General features: G+C 40.5%; 1 pseudogene; it reads left to right on the forward strand.

Moving 5' to 3' along the window:
* LOC135705600 (uncharacterized) overlaps positions 1-21,059 on the forward strand; it is a 46,664-nt pseudogene that overhangs the window by 24,898 nt on the left and 707 nt on the right.

Below are 21,059 nucleotides of genomic sequence, written 5' to 3' on the forward strand. Positions count from 1 at the left end.
AGGGTTGGCCTTGAGTCGAGACTTCATACGCGTGATGTCTCGTCTCATGTCCAATCACTATTGTCTAAACGCTCACTTGTTCCGTGTGGGGTTGGGAGACAGCAATCTCTGTGAATGTGGACAAGGTTACCAGGACGCTGATCACATCCTTTGGTCTTGTGCGGAGTATCGTGGAGTCAGATCACATTTTTATGATTCCCTTCGGGCTCGATGTAGACAACCTAATGTTCCAGATCGGGATATTTTGGCTAGACGCGATCTGGAGTTTATGAAACTCATATATGTTTACTTTAAGGATATTAACCTTAGATTGTAAGTTTGATTAACCTTGTGTTTAGTTTGTGTTTTGTACGTCTGGGGTTTTTTTTTCAATGTTTGTTTTCAAGATGAATAGAAATAATTTCATGCTTTAGGATTAATTAAATAGTTATATCGTAAACCACATTTAAAACCTCCTTCTTCCCTTTTCCCATCCAAAAAATTGTAAATCTCCACTAACCTCGAGACGACCGCGAGTACTCGGTCCAGTTCCTTTAACTTTAAATATAAGACAGTAATAATGTATAACGCAAAGGATAACTCGGCTCTGTAAAGTTTATTCGATTGAGCCTGTACAAATAAAGTAATTACAAAAAAAAAAAAAAAAAATCAACATGTTGCACACATTAGAGAAAATTTTGGAACTTGTTGTAAAAGGCCAGCTGTTAGAATATTGAAATAATAACTGTTTGTTGATACCGAAACAAGTGGGATACCAGGAAGGTCATTTTTGTGAAACCGCGTTAAACTTAGTGTAGTTAAATGAAAAAGAAACTTGGAGCGTAAAGATACGATTTTTGCCGTATTTTTTTTTTCAATTTTTAGGCCCTCATTGTTGAGAACAATTAAGCGCTTTTGAATTTCGGGTTCTGCATACAAATGGTTTGAAAGCTATTTGTCTGACAGAACACAGAGGACTGTTTTTAATGATTTTGTATCCAGTCCCGTTGGCAATGACCTTGGAGTGCCTCAGGGAAGTGTATTAGAGCCCCTTTTATTTATTATGTATATTAATGACATGCGACGAGTTTTATGGTTTTGTGATATTAATCTTTTTGCTGACGATACTGTGTTATTGATTGCAGCTAAAGATTTAGAAGAAGCCGTTTCACGCTTGAATGAAGATTTGCGTTCTCTAAGTAGATGATTGAAGTATAAACAATTGATATTGAATATAAGTAATACTTAACTCATGTTAGTTTCGCGGAATTATGTATGTGATGATGTCTCTGTTGTTATTGATGATAATTGCGTTCAGGAAATTGAATATCTTGGCGTGATTAGTGATGACAAGCTCAAGTTAAATTCTCATATTGATAATGTCATAGAGAAGATTGCCAAGAAGTATAGAATTCTATGTTGCTTGAAAAACGATTTAATGATTGGTAGTAAAATACAGTTATACAAATCAATCACCGCCCCTCATCTAGACGTCGGTCTCTGTTCCGCAATATAGTGCCAATCACCGACGGACATCGAATGCCATCCATTGACAGCAATCGAATGTGCAGAAAGGTAGGTTCCACCCCTGCGAAGGATATCGCACCCATTCAACACACACGAGCCGGGACCAACGGCTTTACTTCCCTTCCGAAGGAAGACGTGACTAGAGATTTTTATGCTTCAAAAAAATCCCACCGACCTCGGCTGGAATTGAACACAGACCCTTTGGGATGAGAAAGCAGTCACGTTTACCACTACACCACTGGCACTGGCTGTTTATTTTTGGCCAATGATACACAAATATCGATATTGCAGCGTTGCAGAATAAAGTAGTGCGTTTGATTTTAAGATGTAATATATTCACTTCCTCAACTACTAGCGTCGAAAGACTCGGTAATAAAGCAGCATTCACTACCGGAGTCGAGGAGAGCTCTTGCGATATGTACAGTCCCATTGTCGTCGAGCATATTGACGACTGCTGTTGCCAGAAGTACCTTCTTTCGTGCTTGTCCGGTATTCGCGTAGCTGGCAGGTTGATAGATGGTTGCTGACACGGATGCCATCGGTTGTTCGCCAGACGTAGAAGTAGTTGGTATTTTGGTTTCCGTAGTCCTGGAGTTCGCAGCGACTGAATTCTCCTCAGAGCAGAGCTGGGTGTGGTGGCGACCATGACATTTACAGCAGAAGCTAGCCGACGGACAGTCCCGAGCATGATGGCCCTGACGTAGACAGTTACGGCAAAGTTGATGTCATCGAACCTCCCTTTCCTTAGCTGCCAAGTCGAATTTGGCGAACGATGTTTCAACGTAGGAAACTCGAAAAGAGCGTCAAGGTAGGATTGCTTCAATCGAGCAGGATTTAGAAAATGGTCTACCAGCAGGGTCCAGACGACAGGATAGTTGTTTGCACTTATGGGAATCGTTTGAACCAGCTTCAGGGCGTCTCCAATTAAAGAAGAACGTAAATAATAAAACTTCTGGATATTGGACAACTCGAGCGATGCGTGAACCAGCGAAACGAACAAGTCATGGAAGTAGAGCCAGTTGTCTAGGTTTCCATTAAAGACCGGCAGGCGTGTTGTGGAAGGCGTTTTATTGTTTGAAAAAAAATCCCTTTTGACGGTAGTATGCTGTCTCGAAGTCGGTTCGCTGCTTTAGCTGCTGGTCGATAGTGGTCTCGTCAAGTGCTTCGAGTTCGGCCTGGACTTGCTTAAACTCAGTCCATAGAGCGTCGAGATTGGCTAGGCGACACGCACCGGTTTCTTCATCGTAACTATCGACGGCCGAAAGACACAAGCAGCCTCTTCTGCTTTGTCTTGAGGCCTTTGATACGTCGATCGGTGGACATGGTGTTGAGCAGGGTCTGTAATGCGAAAGACCGCGTAGCTCACACGAGAGAGAGTAAATGTTATTGAAAAATTAATTACCTTTTTGAAGGCAATTAGTGCTTTGTATTAAATAATTCCAAGCAGCTGCGGTAAAGATAAATGTGTGTTACGGGATTCAGCGGTTCTGCAAAACGAAGGACCGCGTAGCCCAAAAAGGAGAGGTAGAAATAATAGGAATACTAATTACCTTTTAAAGGCAATGAATTGCCTTGAATCGATTGTATCAGCAGTCGTGATGGCAGAATCCAATGGGCTTTTGTGATTCCTTCAGTGGCTACGATGGCGAAGTTGAATTCCATCCGGTCTAACCAAACCGTGTTTATTCAATCACCGCGTGGTGAGTGGTGGTGTTCTCCGGTACACAACGAAAGGCTCCCCGCAAGCAGCGAGCTGCAGCCCACATGGACATCCATAGAAGGAGGAAGAAGCCGCACCGCTATTGATCGGAATCAGTAGCTCTTCGTGAGTCGCTGTGGGCCATCTATGTCAAGCGCGTCATACTAAAGAGTATAAACAGAGAGAACCCAGCTCAAATTCTTATTCCTGCAAAAACACAAACTCCTGCTTCAGTTAACAAATAAGATTATATAATAAATGTATAAGGCCACGTAGTCCTGCGTCACCATTGCGGACAACCCCATACGGTTGTACCTCGTAGTTTTTTTAAAGCACTTATAGAACGACTCATTATAATGAATTTGGACTTCTGACCGGAAAATGGAGCCCGGGGGCTACAAGATGACCGTCTGTAAGATCAGGAACAGCCGTAAATGTGACAACTTCATAAAAATGGTGCTAGAAAGTACTTCTAGGAAGACTCATTTGAACGAATTCGGACTTGCGACCGGAAAATGAACATTGGAATCTAGTGAGTGAGCTTTCGGATGGTCCAGCGAAAACGGTCAATTCATGAAACTGGTCTTATAGTTCTGCGGTTTTTTGGAAAGCACTTTAAGAACGACTCATTATAATGAATTCGGACTTGTGACCGGAATCATCTTGTTGAAATACAACATTTGGCTTTGGACTGTACTGTTCTTTGATCCACGGAAGAACATACTTACTTAAAATCCCGATGTAGACCTCCGTGTTGACCTTGTCGCCTTCTGGAATGAATACCGGGTCCATTTTTTTGCCATCGGAAGCCACCAACCCAAACACCAGAACGCTAGCAGGATGCTTGGTCAGATACACGTTCTTGTGCTCGTCGGCCACGTCTTTTACCGGAAGAGAACTAATATACCGGTCGGTTCTGGAATTTTATACGGGATCGACGGTAAACATGCTCTCGTCGGTGAACAGGATTACCGGATTTTTTCGCTTAAGGAAGTTCAAGATTTTCTTGCATCGTTCGACTCGTAGCTCCCGGATGCGGTTGGTAATCATGTGAGTTTTTTTTCCGTGCCCTCGACTTCGCCCCGCAATCTTTTTTTACGATCTTCCGTGCCGTAAAGTCACTGATCCCGTGTTCCTTTGCCATTTTCCTTATTGAACGCACTGGATTCACCCGAATCTTCCTTTTGATAGCAGCGATAACCCTCGGAACCCGAGCTGACCTCCGACGAACTGTGGCCACCTTCGCGGATAGTTGTCCTTTCTTTTCTCGGTCTAAAACACTTTTGACGGTCCACCGGGACACTCCCACGGCGATTGAAATGTCTTTTTGCGACATTTGCGCGTGGGACAAATCACGAATACGCTGCCACTTCGTCATGGTGCAACTATCAAACTAAGTAAATCATTTTCTTTTATACACAGCCTACTACGGTATGAGCTGTAGGTTACGTGTATGCAAAGAATACAAAGGCATTGTATGCACAGGTGAAACGGGAACCTTATTTGTACGATGGTGCATACATTATCACGCATACGGTATATCTATCATTAGAATGAATTTGGACTTGCTACTGGAAATGGACCCTGAGGGCTACGAATGGCTTCATTGCCAGAACAGCGAATTACGCCGTACATGCGCCCATTTAGCTACGTTGGAGTCGACTACTTGGGGCCGTTTGAAGTAACTGTTGGTAACAGGCAGAGAAAAGGTGGATTGCACTATCCACCTGCTTCGTGACCAGAGCAGTTCATCTGGAGGTTTTGTAGAGATTGTCAACACAATCGTGTTTAATGGGGATTCACCAATTCGCAGAGGCTGGCCTCTCGAAATATTCTCAGACAATGGGACGAATTTTCAAGGAGCTAGTAAGGAGATACTGGTAATGTTTCGGGAAATCGAGAACAATTGTGCGGATCAACTGACGAACGCAAGAACGAAGTGGACGGTTAATCCCCCTGCGGCACACCATATGGGAGGAGCTTTGTCGGTTGAGGAGATCCTGAAAGCACTAGATGACGGCAAGCGACGAGATTCTTAAGACTGCGATTGTAGAAGCGGAAGATAATATCAATTCGCTTCCGCTCACATATGTAGCCCAGCAGTCAAACGCTAGATCAACGAGTACGTTCCGTCGTTGAACCATAGACACAGGAGGTTTGGCGAGATCAGACCCCTGAAAACTGGAGATCTGGTCTACATCGTCGGGCGCAACAACCGGAAGTGTTGGGTCCGCGGAGTAGTGGAGCAACCTATCGTGACCAGTGATGGCCGAATTCGCCAGGCACGGGTGGTAACCAATAGTGGAAGGAAAAGGTAGGCTACTGCACAACTGGCCGTGCTTGAGATTGACGAGAGTAGCACCGAGCCGGTAGTGACCACCGGAACTGGGTTACGGGCCGGGGAATGTTGCGGTCAACTGTGGCAGTCCCCATCGGGAGCGTTTGTTAAATGATCGATAGGGCCGCAGCATAATTGTCATAACAGAATAGGTAGAAATGGAAACGTTAGATTGGATTGTCATCGACAAGCATAAATGTGTGAAAAGACCGTCGCATGGTTAATGAACTTGCCGAAAATTAAAGGGATTAATTTGTTGGTAATCTATATTACCAAATCTGAGTAGGATTTTCGAACAAGTCCAATCTAGCCGCAGCTTCAAATTACGATAAGAATCGAATTAAGTTCTACGATTTCTCAGGCGATGGATCAACCAAAAAATCCCGCTGGTAACATACCGTTGAGTAGGCAAATTTCAAGACACCATCGGTAATTTTCCCCGATCTACGATCCTCAAACAATTGATGCTTAGCCAATCCGATGAGATCACCACCGATCGGAGGCCCTTCATCGCATCGACCATCCACCACACAGCAAAAGTTAGTTGATAGTCCCGCGCCAAACCAGCCAAACCACAAACCCAAACACTCGAACCATAATGAGCCCGCGTCGAATTGAGATTATTTTCATTTCAGCTAGTTTAAAACAATAAAATATCATTATCTTGCTTCGACGGATGGGTCGGATGAGAAAGAAAACCCATCACAGCCTGCGCTCTGAAGCACCTGATCTGTTGCTCCTCACCCCGGGCCCCGACCCCCCCGGCCCAGGGTCGGCTTGTTTATGTTTTTCTTCCCATATGCCTCGCAATCGAAAACTGCCCAATCCGATGGCATTCTTGCAGCGTGTGAGCCTGGGCTCGGGCTGCGTTTTCGACAATTTGGCTGCAGTTTATCGAAACAATATTGGTTTATTGATTGGTTTCTTCAATTACACTTATTGTCCAAAATTTTCATGCCTCATTGAGCCAGCAGTCGGCAACCGTTAGGATTCGCCGGGCTCTCGAGAGCAGAGAAGAAGCTAAGACTTTCGCTGAACAACAACGAATCTGTCGAGATCTGGGAGATAATTGACCAGTCCCATGGGGAATGCCAGGCTTCTCGCAACTGACGACGAAAAAGTTCCCATGGTCGCAGCGCTTGCAGAAGGGGTTGAACATTATTCCCCTTTCGATGGGTAAGAAGGACTTCAAGAAGTTAGCAAATACAAAACAAAATTGTCTTCATCGGAAGAAGATAAGATGAGTTGACTGACCTCCCAATCAATTCCAAATAGCACGTTCTAATTTTCAGATCAGCAGATAACGAACGAGCTATAACAGTATCGCACTGCTAGACTTAAAAATCAACCCATAAGTAATCCCCTTGCGTGGTCGGGTGAGCAAATTTAATGAAATTTGCTCACATTTTTATGTCACTTGGATCGTTCACCCAACCGACGACGACAACGAACCCAGCGTGGATTGTCATAATTGTAAATAAGGAAAAATTAAAATTCATAAGAACTCATTCTCCTGTCCAAGCCGAGTGGAAAAAGAAACAACCCAAAGCAGAGCGCACTCACCCATCCATGGGACAAGTCATCAGCCGGTGGGGGGACGACCGGCGACGATTTAAAAAGACGTTCCACACCCCGGGAAATGGGCTGAACGCCGGGGACGTCGCATGTCTTAGCGCCCCGGTATGTGAGTATGTGGAGTGTGGAAGACAGTTTTGTGTCTGGTGGTGCCAAGGTATTGTTTGTGGTCACCGGAGGAAAGATTATAAAATTAAAAGCTGAATTAATTTTCATCTATTAAGAGACAATTAAGAGAGGCACCAAGCAGCAGCAGCAGCACTGGAACGATTCGGTGTGGTGGTTGAGGTGGAAGTCGGCGACGGTGGCGGCGACCTCGAGGACAGAGATACGGCGCTTGACGACTTTGGGGACGGAGAACAGGAAATGGAAATGGAATTTATGCGTTAGTCAGTTTCGCAACGGGAGCGAAGCGTCATACTTGAGGTGTTTGATTGAGTTTGGGAATGGTGTCTTAAGGAAAATGCTCGGCAAACAAATTAAATGATTAAAACTTGAAAGCAAATATGAGAAACAAATGTAAACATTTAAGCAATGATACGAAAAACAAGTGTAATCCATCGGAAAATTCTAATATCAATCAATGTTGTGTAAAGAGGTAGGGTTAAGACACATAACATATGTGGAACTTCATGCAAAATAGCTGACTAAAAGTTGACCCCTTTTTTGTGTTGCCTGGCTTAGTTGGACATCAATGTGTCAAAACTAAATTTTCAAGCAAAACTAATAGCGAATTCGTTTATTATTCAGTTCCAACTTGGATCGGGTATCAAGATTGGGTCTGCTTGTTTTCTGACAAACGTCAGTTTTTTCGTTTGTTTTTAAAACTTAGCTCAGGTTGAGGTTCGCACTGACAAAAATTTTGGTTTCGCACTGGGTTGGGAATTCGCTATAAGAAGGGGTTCACTCGGCTGTCGACAGAAGCAGACCACTCTCAATGTGTGTGGCGCGATCGTTTGTTGACTCGACAGCAACCATTGTTTGGTCCTCCTCATTGTTCTTCATCAGCGGTTCTTTCAGTCGATGCGTCGTCGTGATGAGTGTGTGAGTGATGACCACGTTTTGCGTCCATTGCTGCAATGGAAGCGCTCTGGCCCTCGTTGGCGAATCTGCCATACAATGAAACCACTGGAAGCGACTCCCGTTCGGGTGAAGGAGGCTTATTGGATAGCGGAAGAAAAAATGTTTTTTGTGTTGTACCTTTTGACTATAGTTTTAATATGTATTGTATAGTGAACAAGAATCCTCGGCTCTATAAAGTTAATTCGGTTGAGGCTTATCAAATAAATTAATAAACAAAAAATAAGGGGAGTTTGCCACCTCTCTCTTCTTTGTGAGTAAATTTGATGTCCTTGTGAACGTTGCTTATGGCCTCCAAATTTTTTGATAGATCTTCCCTTTTGACAATGCTCAAAATGTCATCCGTGTACCTATACCAACACTTGGGCAACAAATTCCTACACAGTAAGAAAAAAGTACCCAACGGCCAGTTCACTTTTACCTACTTTTGACTAGTTTGTCTCCATTTCTCCTACTAATATTGTCAAAAACGGACGAGCAAAACCACCCAACAGTGGTAGTAAAGTATGGGAACCCAACGTTGAGTATAATCATATTTACCTACTTGGGTACAACTAACTTATTTTTGGTTAAAAAGCCAGTGGAAAATTCCATACGAACTGCACACAAGTAAATAAAAATTACTTTGACCCGCTTTACCTGCTTTTGGGTTCCTGCACTATAGTGCCGAAATGAGTGAAAAGAACTTAATTTTGGGTACTTTTTTCTAACCGTGTATCCTCCAGAGTATTTTCTAGGTAAGCCATGCACAATTCACATAAAAATGGAGAAAGCGGATTGCCCATAGGAGCACCTTTAGTTTGTTTATTAAAATTTCCTCTGAAAATGAAATAATTTTCCTCCGATATTCCATTGAGAATGACCGAGCTTTGTTTTTCCAAGTAGGATCCTCACGTTGCTTCAGAAGCTAGTCCTCTAAAAGGCTGATGGCTTCCTTTACTGGTACACTCGGAAAAAGGGCTGTCATATCAAATGAAACCATCCCAAGTAGCATTTCTTGTTTTATTGCACTCTATTAGTGGTTTTTGAGATCAATTTTATAAAACCGTCAATAAAATTAATAGCTCCAGCACAACCTTTTGATAACCGCTATAAGATCGTCTTCCAGCTTAGTGGACCACTCTTGATAAGGTTTATAAAGCATGTTTGAGAATCACAATAAAGCTGTCTTAAAACCTTTTGTAAGAAAGCCCCATACTCTACAAAAGGTTCTCATAGCCTCTTTAAGAGTATTATTGTACTCAAGCAGTTTTATTACGCTTTGGTAAAAATCAGTTATAAATCCCATTTAATTTTCATTGTTTCAAAGCAACTGCCATAAATTAGCTTGTTGTTGTTCTGTCCTGCTGAAACTTTTGTTTTTCCATATGGAAATCTTTAGCGGTAAAACATAGGTTTGAGTGTAGGTGTCACGGCGACATTAGTGAAAATATTAAAGAAAATTTATGACTTTTTAGAAGTTCTAAAACATATGCGCTTGAAATTTTATCGTGTATATTGGGATAATATGAGCGTTAAATAAATGCGCCTCCAAAATAATTCAAGTTAACAAAAAAGATTGTTTCAAAAATCAAATGCATTTGATGGAATCATCTTACTTTTACCGAAAATAGATTTCAATAAATAAATTCATACCAATGCACACTGGAAATCATTTCGGATCTCTAACTTAGCCATTATTTTAATGAAATTTCTTGGATTTTATTCCAAGGCTAATGGCATTTTCATAATAACAATATGGCGACAGAGGACAGCAGGCAAGAAAAAATCCAAACGCAATTTCTTAAAATGTCTAGTGCTATCATTGGATGAAGGCAGAACCAACCCGTCTACATCAAAAGAAGCGATTTAACATATGCAAAAACACCTTTGAACAAACTTTACCCCTAAAATCAATGTTTGAGAAGCTATTAAAAAAGCGCACGAAAACGGCAAAAAGCAACACTCTGGAATGCAACCGATGAATTTAACAAACATATGGAAAAGTTTTCAATGGTACATTAACCTTTATGAAAAATTATGCGTGATTTCATATAAACGGGCTTAGCATGTTGTTGTTGATTTTCTTTGCGCTCCGCTTGGAAGTACCGGAAAGTTTTGATTCTTTTCTATGTTGTAAAAATAAACCCCTTCATTTACACTTCTGACAAGTTGCAACTGAATGCTTATAATTGTTTTAAAATAACTGTTTCATGGCCAACTAGTTTTATTGCGCTTACTTATATAGCAATATAAGGATTTATTTCTGGTATTTATAAGGGCAATTCATATTGTTTTTGTTTATACTTCAAGGCAATCATAAAACCTTTCATGAGTGAAAATAGCATAAGCATCAGTTGGTTTTTTTTATATAAGCTTTATAGGGGTTTTGTAGATAGCTATAAGAATGCTCCATGACTTACATTGTATATGACCGTCATTAAGCTGTAGGTAATGGTTGCAGGTGCAATAAAACCTAGATTTGTTACTTGGGCAGGAAGTTATCTCTTAAAATTACCCTACAATGAGCATTTGTCCCCAATTAGCTCTAATCCCTTATGCTACGTGTAGTCGTTAATTTCGGTTCCTTTAATGCGGTCCCTATTAACCGTACTATAGGAATCTTGACTGTAGTTAGACAACTATGACGTACGCCTGATCCGGTTGATGTAAGGAGCTCGGTGGCCTAATGGCAACCGTTTTTACTTACTGAGCCCAATATCGTGGGTTCAAACCCAAGCTCCTTCGTAACATCGAATCGTTAGGACATCAATTCAGCATATCGTTTACCAAAACCAATCCTGCTGCAATCCCATCCCTTTTATCCAACATCCCAGTGATTTCTCGTGGAAGTGCAGAGGGGTTCTCGTCTTTCATTAAAGCTAGTGTAACGTCAACATATTCCTACCGATTCCTTTCTTGACCAGCATTCGGACGTGGGTGGCCTAATTTAGATCACCAGCATTTACACATTGAGGATGAATTCTAGGCCCAAGCATTGGTTTGGTTTGCTGTGTAATTATAGCGGATCTGGCAATAATAGAGTTGCATCCTTGGACGGTCAATCATGCTCATGTTAATGGAACAAAAATAAAGTTTACAAAACTTTCTTGGACTTTTCTTGACTTCGTTCTTGGAAAATCTGTAAAGTTTCCGCTGTTTTGTTTTTTTAATGTAACTTAATTTAATTTAATAAGAACCGATAAGGTCTCAAATTAATCCTGATGTTTTTGGAGTAACACTAAAGCTTCTACAATTCCAAAGTTCTTCATATTTTGTAGAAATTAGTCGAACTGTCGTGGAGCTATCTGTTCTTTATCTAAGTTCACAACATTTTCCTGAAATTGATTCAACTGCCCTGTAATGGAATTTACCCTTAAAAATCTCAAAGTTCAGAATTTTCCTGTAGTTTTTGGAACATACCTGAAGATTTTTAATGTCTCTAAATGTTTCGGATATTCCCTGAAGTTCTAGGAACATCTCTGAAGTTTTCGCAATTGCTCTAGTAAACACCTATTTCCCTGTTTTTTTTTCATCTGGCCTTCACTAAATTACTCAGAACTTCCATTAAATTTCTATTATTTTCCTGAAATTATTTTTACGGTCCTGAAGTTCCACGTTTGTTCGCTTTAGTTCGGAATCTTGTAGCAAAACTCTTTTTTGTGTTTGTAGTAGTTGTTGCTCAAGCTGCAATTTTTATTAGGTTAGTTTTAAGAACAATAGTTGTAATTCAAATCCACTTTCCACTTTTAGTTTCCGCTAAATTTGAAGCGAACAAATAAATTATAAGCAGGCTTAGATATAAATACTGCAAAAATCTTACAAAGAACTAATCGTGGGATATCATTTACTCTTCACGAAATGTAAACTTCTATTATCTAATCACCTAATCATCAGTCTGTCATCGCTACGTCTTCATGCCATGACATGGCTGTCATCTATACGTCACCGTGGTCTTCTGCGGGACGTTGGTCATCGCAATGGCTCACCTGCATACGAGGGGCTTGCGCGTAATATCCTCCCCCTCATGTCACCTCAGTATCTGCTTTTGCGTCATCTTCCGGTTCCACATCTAGTAGTGCAAGCTTGATGACTGGTCTCCGTAGTGTACCACTCGAAGTCACTACCTCAGCTTGTCGCACGGTCCCATCCTTTCCACTACCCGACCTCTCAACCACCTATTCCTGACCTTCACGTCAAGTACATGCGGCTCTAATCTTACCGTTGGTTGTGGTCCCATCTTCGGTGCCACTGGAACGGACTTGTACACTCGACACCACATGCATCGTCGTCAGGCGTACGCGTGTCCTCAACTGAGATATGCAAAATCTTTGGCGAATTTCGTTCACCACTGTTTCATCGTTGGCATGGCGAAAGTCACGATGATACCAATACAGCAGTAGCATCGTCACACGACGATCATGTGGTAGGATGATTGGATGATCCGACTGTGTCTACTCCAAGAATTCCGTGCTCATCAATCATCGGCGACAAAACTGACCAACTATAAACTGATGATCCAGTAACATACTACACTTAGTGAGTTCAAATTTGAAACTATTTTAGCACTGTGGAGTGAAAGTATAAAATTTTGCATCAGTCTACAGTATCTAGATACAGGCTGACTAAAAGTAAATTGGTACTCACAAAAAGACCTGCAATTCGTGATTCAACTCAAGTTTAAAAAGTCCATTATTGGTTGCTTTACAGTACTTTTATTAAAGCTTCAAAGTTACAACATAAGATGGTTACATTTCTCCAGTTCGAACGAAATCTCGAACCTTCCTCTTGATGGAGCCCATCAGCGCCCGCACAGTAGAAACGGACACGGAATCAACGCAATTCTTCCATTTTGCCCGCATTTGCTGAATGTCCTTGACTGCCACTTCTTCGGAGTCACTGCTTTGAAATAGCCCAGTATTTTTCGATTGGTCAAAATTCCGGGCAATTCGGAGGATTTATTAGCTTGGGGACAACATCGATCTTGTTGGCAGCATACCATTCCAGAACCACCTTGCCCCTATGCTTGCGGATGAACGGAAATACACGCTTTTGTAGGCATTATTCGATGTAAACTTGGGATGTCATCGTCGAAGATGTGACGAATGGTTCCGTTTTCAAGCCACAACTGCAAATCGCTTGCCAAATCATGACCTTCTTCGCGAACTTGTCGGCAAATACGAATTTGAATCTTCCCGGCACATCCCCACGTCCAGTCACGATGTAACACTTTTGACCGGGAAGCTGCTTAAAATCGAGTTTGACGTATGTTATGATCAAAGTACAGACCATGTGTTTCGTCAAAACACGGTCGTACAAGAGCTTTGCACGCTTTTGGTCACAGAATTCTGCTTCATGTGCTGGTTCGGATGTTTATTGGTTTTGTACGACTTGTATCCTTCCCTGGCAAGGATGTTCCGCATCGTTTGAAAGTTGGCGTTGTACCTTCTGGTCATATCTCGGATCGAAAGACCGGGGTTGGTTTCAACGCACCTAAACACCTTGCTGCGCAGCTGACGATCCCTGGTTCCAGTTTTTGTAGGTTTTGAGCACTCGGCAAACTGTTGTCAGCTTGAAACCGGACCACTCCGGATTTTCCAAGTGTTTGTGCACAATATTTTTTCTTCTTTCGAGTTCCATTTGACGTTATTTCTGAATAGCAATGGGCGATCTTAGATTGAAACAGAAAAGATCGATTCTTTTGATTCGATTAATCGATTTTATGAATCGATCTCAAACACGACAAAAATCGACTGGATCGATATTTTTCAGTGCATTTGCATTTGCGATTTAATATTGATTTTTTATGTCTTCACCTTTGCACATCACTTGCCTTGGGCATGGATTTTGCCAAACAACCAGTGTGACAGTTCAGTAGAAACATTCACCTCTTATGACATATTTCAGATTCATCAGTCCTCTGCTATGTCAGAACTGGATTGCCATGGTGGCATATCGGCATAGTTACAAAATTTCTTGTATCAGCCTGTTTCCACACGTTCTGTCGATCCTTTTCAGGCATGGGAGAAAATCCCCATGTATATTCCATTGCTCGAGACTGTTTATCAAGAATGGTAACAAGTGTTCCGTCAGAGAGGATATTCTCTAAAACTGGTGAAACCACACAGAATCGATATCGGCTCAATGCAAAACGCATGGCTCAATTAGCTTTCTTGGGATCCCTCTCGGATGAGTATTGGGCTATCTGAATGAAGTATTTTCCTTACTTACCTGCTTTTACACTCCGATCATCTAATCGTTTTGTGTCATATGTTAATCTTTCGTTTTTTAAATCGTTCATTTAATAACAATAAAGTTAATATTATAGCCTATTAAATCACTCACCTAATCGAATATCCTGAGCAAAAACTTCCATATGTCAAATTAAATCAAAATAGTCATTTACTATATTCTCATCATGTGTGTATGTTACACTCACAACGTTTACTGTGTACGTACTACACAATTTGTTTCTATATTAAATCAATAATCACACTAAATGACTATTATAAGTAAAAAGACATAACAAGATAGCTTATGTAACGTAATATAAAATTTAGACTAAACTTGGCGTTAACCTGCACCAACTTTCCTATGATTCGTTATGTGAATGTTTCAATTTATGTGCTATTTTGAAAAATTAATCGATTCAAAAGATCGATTCAAAATGATTGATTAAATTGGTAAATCGATTATTTTCAAAAAAAAAAGATCCGATCCTAAGATCGATTCTTGCTTCAAGATCGCCCAATGCTATTTCTGAACGTTATCGACTACTTTGATCAAATTTGCACCAATTGTTTTCTATTGGGAGATTGCCGTAAAAGCTTGACGCAGATGTCACCACTGCATGATGATGATAATGTGGACAGACTGCATATAAAATTCGTGAAAATATGACGAACCAGCCCAAGGCTGAAAGTCTCTTTAATAAAGAAAAAAAAAAAAAAATTCGTGAAAATGAGCATTAAATCATAATTTTCATCAAGCCTGTGTAAAATCCTTCCAATATACAATTCGAATTGAAGAAAATGTTTTCACGATCAGACTGATGTACATCTTTGACTTTTCCAGATGAACTTTCATAAGATATATTCATTTCACTTCACAGCTCCATCAATGCTACATCGTACATATGATGTAAACAGAAGTAAATTGCTCAATTACTCAAAATAAAGATGATTTGTCACCTTGTTATCACTTTATAAACCATCGAGCACCATTTTATAGTATGGTGCGTGTTGAGTAAATTAAGTTCCGTTGCGTTTTCCGTCGAAAATTGTAAGTATCAATATGTTTACCTAAAAAAGGCCATAATGAACATTTATTGAATATTGGCGTCCTATACAACCATTTCTTCATTATCACCAGCATGATACAATCTTTCCTAAGTAAATTAACTTAATTTCCACTTTCATGCTAGTGGAAATCGCTCATATTCACCATTTTCCGAAAAATGCAGCTGCGCAGGAGGTAACCTCTACCTGTGGGTGCAAACTTGTTATGCATAATTTTCCATGACAACATCTCCGACATCCGACATCTCCGGACCCCATTGAATGTCGCGGTTTTCTACAATGGAACTAGGCGGAAATGGTACAAAAACATATCAATTGCTCTATCAATCACATTTTATATTCATTTTAGAGAAAGATCTGATCAAAAGTTGAGATCCTTGAAAACTTGATTTGCATTTCATTTTAACCTCAAACCTATGCATACTAGGGTGCTTCATTCTGAAAAAAGTGATGAATTTCTGATGGGCCACCCTCCAGTTCGATTCATAGCCCCAAAATATGAACCTGTGCAAAAATTGGTAAAGATTGATGAAGGTTTAGAGGTCGCGCCAATGATTTGAAATTTGTATGGGAATTACTATGGAAGAATTTAAAAAATCGCTTATATCGCTATAACTTTGCTTCTACTTGTCCAAATGTCGAAAAAATTTAGTATGTTATTGCTATGGCAATAAACAAAAAGCCTACAGTTGCTACGCTCAGTTTTGCAGCGTATCAAGAATTATAAAAATGTGAAAAAATGGCAAAATAGGGTAAATTGACAGATGAATATGTACAAGGCAACAACGCCAATTTCATCGCAACAACAACAGGCTTGTTGATCATTGTCATGACAACCACATATTTTTTTTTTTCAACGTTTGGACAACTACAACCAAAGTTAGAGCAATGTAAACGAAAATCAATAATTTCCCATACTAATTCACCAAAATCTCCATACAAAATCCAAATCATTGGCGCGACCTCTAAACCTTCATCAATCTTTACCATTTTTTGCACAGGTTCATATTTTGGGGCTATGAATCGAACTGGAGGGTGGCCTATCAAAAATTCATCACTTTTTTCAAAATGAAACACCCTAATGCATACTGAACGTAACAATACGCAAGCGTATACAATCTAAAACGATTGTAAAACATCTTTAAAGTGAATGTGTTATGTGTTCCAGTTGCTGAAGATCATGATGTGGATATTACCATAGTTGATATCTTGGACTACGTGGGAGAATCGGTGCGGCCAATTAGAGAAGGCTTCGCCGTTTTTAACGCCAACCACGTCATTTTATTTCTTTATTTTATTCTTATTTCATCTGATTTTTTTCAGTCTTAATGAAATCTAGGATGGGGAAAAGCCTCTTTGAGTAAACCATTCAGTTGGCTCAAAGAGGCGTAAAAACCCCATGTCTTTTCATACACATAACAATAAATAAAATTACATATAGTCAATACACAGAATACGTTGAATACAAATGAAAACAAATGACAAACATATTAAAAGCTAAGTCAATAATCTAAAATAATTGAACACAACAATCTGCAAATGCGTCGCAGCTCACGCGTCGGAGGGTAGTTTGTAGAAGGACCATGTAATAAAAAAAACAGCAGGTAATACACACTTTCGAAGTAGCAGTGATTGGACAGATACTCACCGCTGTGCATTGAGGCGGCGTTGAAAAGTGGCAGCAGAAACATTGAAGTCAAATTGTCCACTAACATTGTTAAACCGAGAAGTCATTATCCTGATAGGATCGTGTTGACCATTACGGCTGTTCCGGGTAGCAAGGTGCAGGATATTGCGTTGCCTCAAAGGTCTTTGCGGCGCATATACGTGCAATTCAGCAAGAATATCTGGGGCATCGATTTCATTGGTCATTACCTTAGCTACGAAGATGGCTTGCAAATTGGATCTTCGTTTCTCCAGAGTATCGATGCCTAACAGCACAGAACAGATAGGTAACATGGGAATCAGAAACGGAGCCATTTAAATTTCAATTGGTAGTGACACCTAGCGGTGGAGAGAACGCTTTTTACACTCAAAATTTATTTACACTTATACCACTTTTTACCATTTATACCAAACATACCCAAGATTCATATATTGAAAGGTGTGTACACTTCTGTTGGTGCTTATGTATAGAGTGTCTTTAGGAAAGATGAGAAAATCTTATTTAGTTTTTAGATTATATGATTGTTTTGAATTCTTCTTCTTCTTCTTCTTCTTCTTCGAATTTAAACTTATTGCTTATTGCATATAAGCTTATTGCATATAAGCTTATTGCATATAAGCTTATTGCATATAAGCTTATTGCATATAAGCTTATTGCATGCTCTGAGCTTATGTCGTTTTCGTTTTTGCGGTGCAGCACTGGTGTAGTGTAAGCAGGAATAAGCACGAGTCTTTGACAGCTCAGATCACTTCCTACCCAGAGATTTCATCAATGCTTCCTGCAAAAGCAAAGGGTAAGTAAAATGCGATCACATAAAAGAAAAACTGTATTTATGATTGTTTTGCTAATTCTAGTACGATTATCATAATTCCGTACACTTTGATATTCAAAAACACATTTAGAATAAGACATATCCAAAGTTTAACGATAGGAAATATTATCATCAGCGGGTATTTATTTGCATCATGTTCCAATGTATTGTTCTGCAAACAATTAACACTCTAAGACTACATTTAACCCCGTTGCGATAAAAGGGAAAGAAGTGCCGAAGCTGACATTCCCCCTAATTAAAAAATATCCAATCTTTCATTCATCCTGAATTCTCAAAACTATATTCAATACACATGCAGATCGCTCTACCTATAGGATTAGAAAATATCTTGGGTTGTGAGAGGATATGTCGAAGGAATGGCAGGGAAACTCTCTTTACTCCAATGGCATTTCTCATGGCCATGTGCGTTTGTGTTAAAAAGCAAAACATCTTCCGTCTTTCACTTTTTATGCGTAAAAACCGTCTTGTGGGCAAAGTTTCTAAAAAAAAATCTGAGACTCCTCTTTGGCACAAACCTGCAGACAGATCTTTTGAACCATATCATTTTGTCCGCGCACGGACTTTAAACTTTTACGTTGCGTTTTCGTTGTTGTGTAGTTGAATTGAACAAATAATACACCAATTGTTTGACCATACCTTGACCGAACCTTATTATTATTATCATACAGAGTCTGAACAGTAAGTAGCATAGCATAGTAGCAAACACATTTGCAATCACCTTAATTAAAAAAGAGACATTTCACCAACATCCCATCAAATATGTTTTAATTGGTTCAAACAAATTGTGATACTAATAGTAATTTTATGCAAAGCAATGTAATACCCTATTCACGTATTCCAACAAAACCGCTAGAATTGCGTCAATAATGATTATTTTTGCCAAGCATTGATAAAAAGAAAATTTAATTTTTGCATGTTCAAACAATTAGGAGCGTACTGTAAGCAAAATGTTTTAACGGTAATTATACCAATTTATACAAGATTTGAAATCATCATGTGCACTGCGAAATGAAAATAGAAAGGAATAGCAAAAATTACATGAAAAGCATGAGCTCAGTTTCAGATGAAACCGTTTGCTCTGAGTTACCTATCTGTTCTGTGCTAACAGCATACAACGATGTTCATATGGAGGAAGATTTGACGAATCACGCCAGGGTAAGTGGCGAAGAGCGAGGCGCACAAACTTTTTCTGCACCACCTCGATACGGTCAATCCAGTTTCTGTTGTACGGGCACCATACCAGCACGGAAGATTCCAAAATAGATCGAACCAGTGCACAGAAAAGGGACTTCAGGCAGAGAGGATCACGAAATCCATCAGCAAGCTTAAACATGAAGCCGAGCTGTTTATTGGCTTTTGCAATCACGTCTTCGTAATGCGGTCGGAAAGTGAGTTCGCGGTCCAATATCACACCGAGATCCCTAACCTGATATAAGCGCTCGAGAGTTTGTCCACACATGCTGTAGTTGAAATTGATTGGTTGCCGCTTCCTGCTGAATGATATTGTGTTGCATTTGGCTATGCATAAATCGAGTAGGTTTCGCTTGCTACAGTCCTCGAACAAATCTTATAACCTCTGCAACTACAGGCAATCCTCAGTGCACGTGATGATCATAAAGATCTTAACATCGTCGGCATAGAATATTCGCTGTCTACGTGGCAACACAAAGGCAATGTCATTTATGAATAATGAGAAAAGCAGCGGTCCAAGATTACTTCCTTGCGGTACACCAGAAGGAATCATAAACGGCTCCGAATGTGACGAACCAATCCTTACTCTCACGGATCTTTAAGACAGATATGATCTAAAACAGCTAACAAGCGCGGAAGATACCCCCAGCTTCTCGAGTTTTTGCAACAGGATATCATGATTCACACGATCGAATGCAGCCTTGAAGACCGTGTATACGGCGCCCACATGTGAACCAGCGTCCATAGAGCGTATGCAGAGTGAGGTGAACTGAGTGAGGTTAGAAGTAACAGATCGTTTCGGGTAGAATCCATGCTGGGCACATGAAATGTAGTTTTTGGTGGCTTCAAAGAGAACGTTGTTTACAATTATTTCAAAAACCTTAGAGCAAGCGCTCAAGGACGTTATTCCACGGTAGTTGACGACGTTACATTTGTCACCCTTTTTGTGAATCGGTGACAGAAACGAAGTTTTCCATCCAGCAGGAAATTGTTGCTGTTGGAACGAGAGATTGAACAGTTTTACTAACGGTGTCATCAGAGAACTCGAGCAGTTTTTCAATACAGATGAAGGAATCCCATCAGAACCAGGTGACACGGAATGTTTGAGCTTACGTAATGCATTTTCGACATGCTCCTCGCTGATCTGGAAAATTCCAAAGTCGATGCTGTCTAGCGGCGTATCACGAACAGCAGCCTCTATCTGCGATATTTGAGAAGACATTCTTGAAGTGTTCAGCGAAGATCTCACATTTACTAGAGGCTGTGCTAGCAAATTGGTCGCCGAAATACATGGACGTTAGCAATCCATCTTCCTTGCGTTTAGTACGAACAAAAGACCAGAACTGTTTGGGATGTAGACGTAAATTTCTCTGCGTACGATCAACGTATCAAGCATACACTAGACGGTTATACCGTGTGTATTTGTTACTGGCTATTACAAAGCGATGTTTGGAGTGCTGCGAACGCCTCCGACTATACGTTCGAAGTGCAGATCGCCTACGGCGCTTCAACTAGCGGAGGCTCCTGTTCGTCCAAGGAGGCTTCAGTGGAGGGCGCTGAAGAGGCACGTGAGCTTCGATGACTTGACGTATCTCTGTGTTGAAAATACATACAATATCATCCAGATCCTGATCAGAATCCAAAAATTGCCAATCGATTGATAATAGCGCATCATTCATCGAACTATAATCAGCCCGACGAAAATCGAACCGGCAGTCGTCTAGAGATGGTTCAAATGACACTGGTACCGAAATAGAAACGGTGACGTCAATAGCAGGATGTGGAGTATCGATTTCTACGAGCAATTTAGCCGCTTTGGATACGCAACAGCTTGATAACGCTGAGTCATTCACGAGTACTAAATCGAGAATCCGTGAACTGGAGTTCTTAACAGT

The sequence above is a fragment of the Ochlerotatus camptorhynchus genome, unplaced genomic scaffold, assembly GCF_037179485.1.
Source record: "Ochlerotatus camptorhynchus isolate MF236.1 unplaced genomic scaffold, CSIRO-AGI_Acam_v1.1 ptg000270l, whole genome shotgun sequence".
Taxonomy (NCBI): Eukaryota; Metazoa; Arthropoda; class Insecta; order Diptera; family Culicidae; genus Ochlerotatus; species Ochlerotatus camptorhynchus.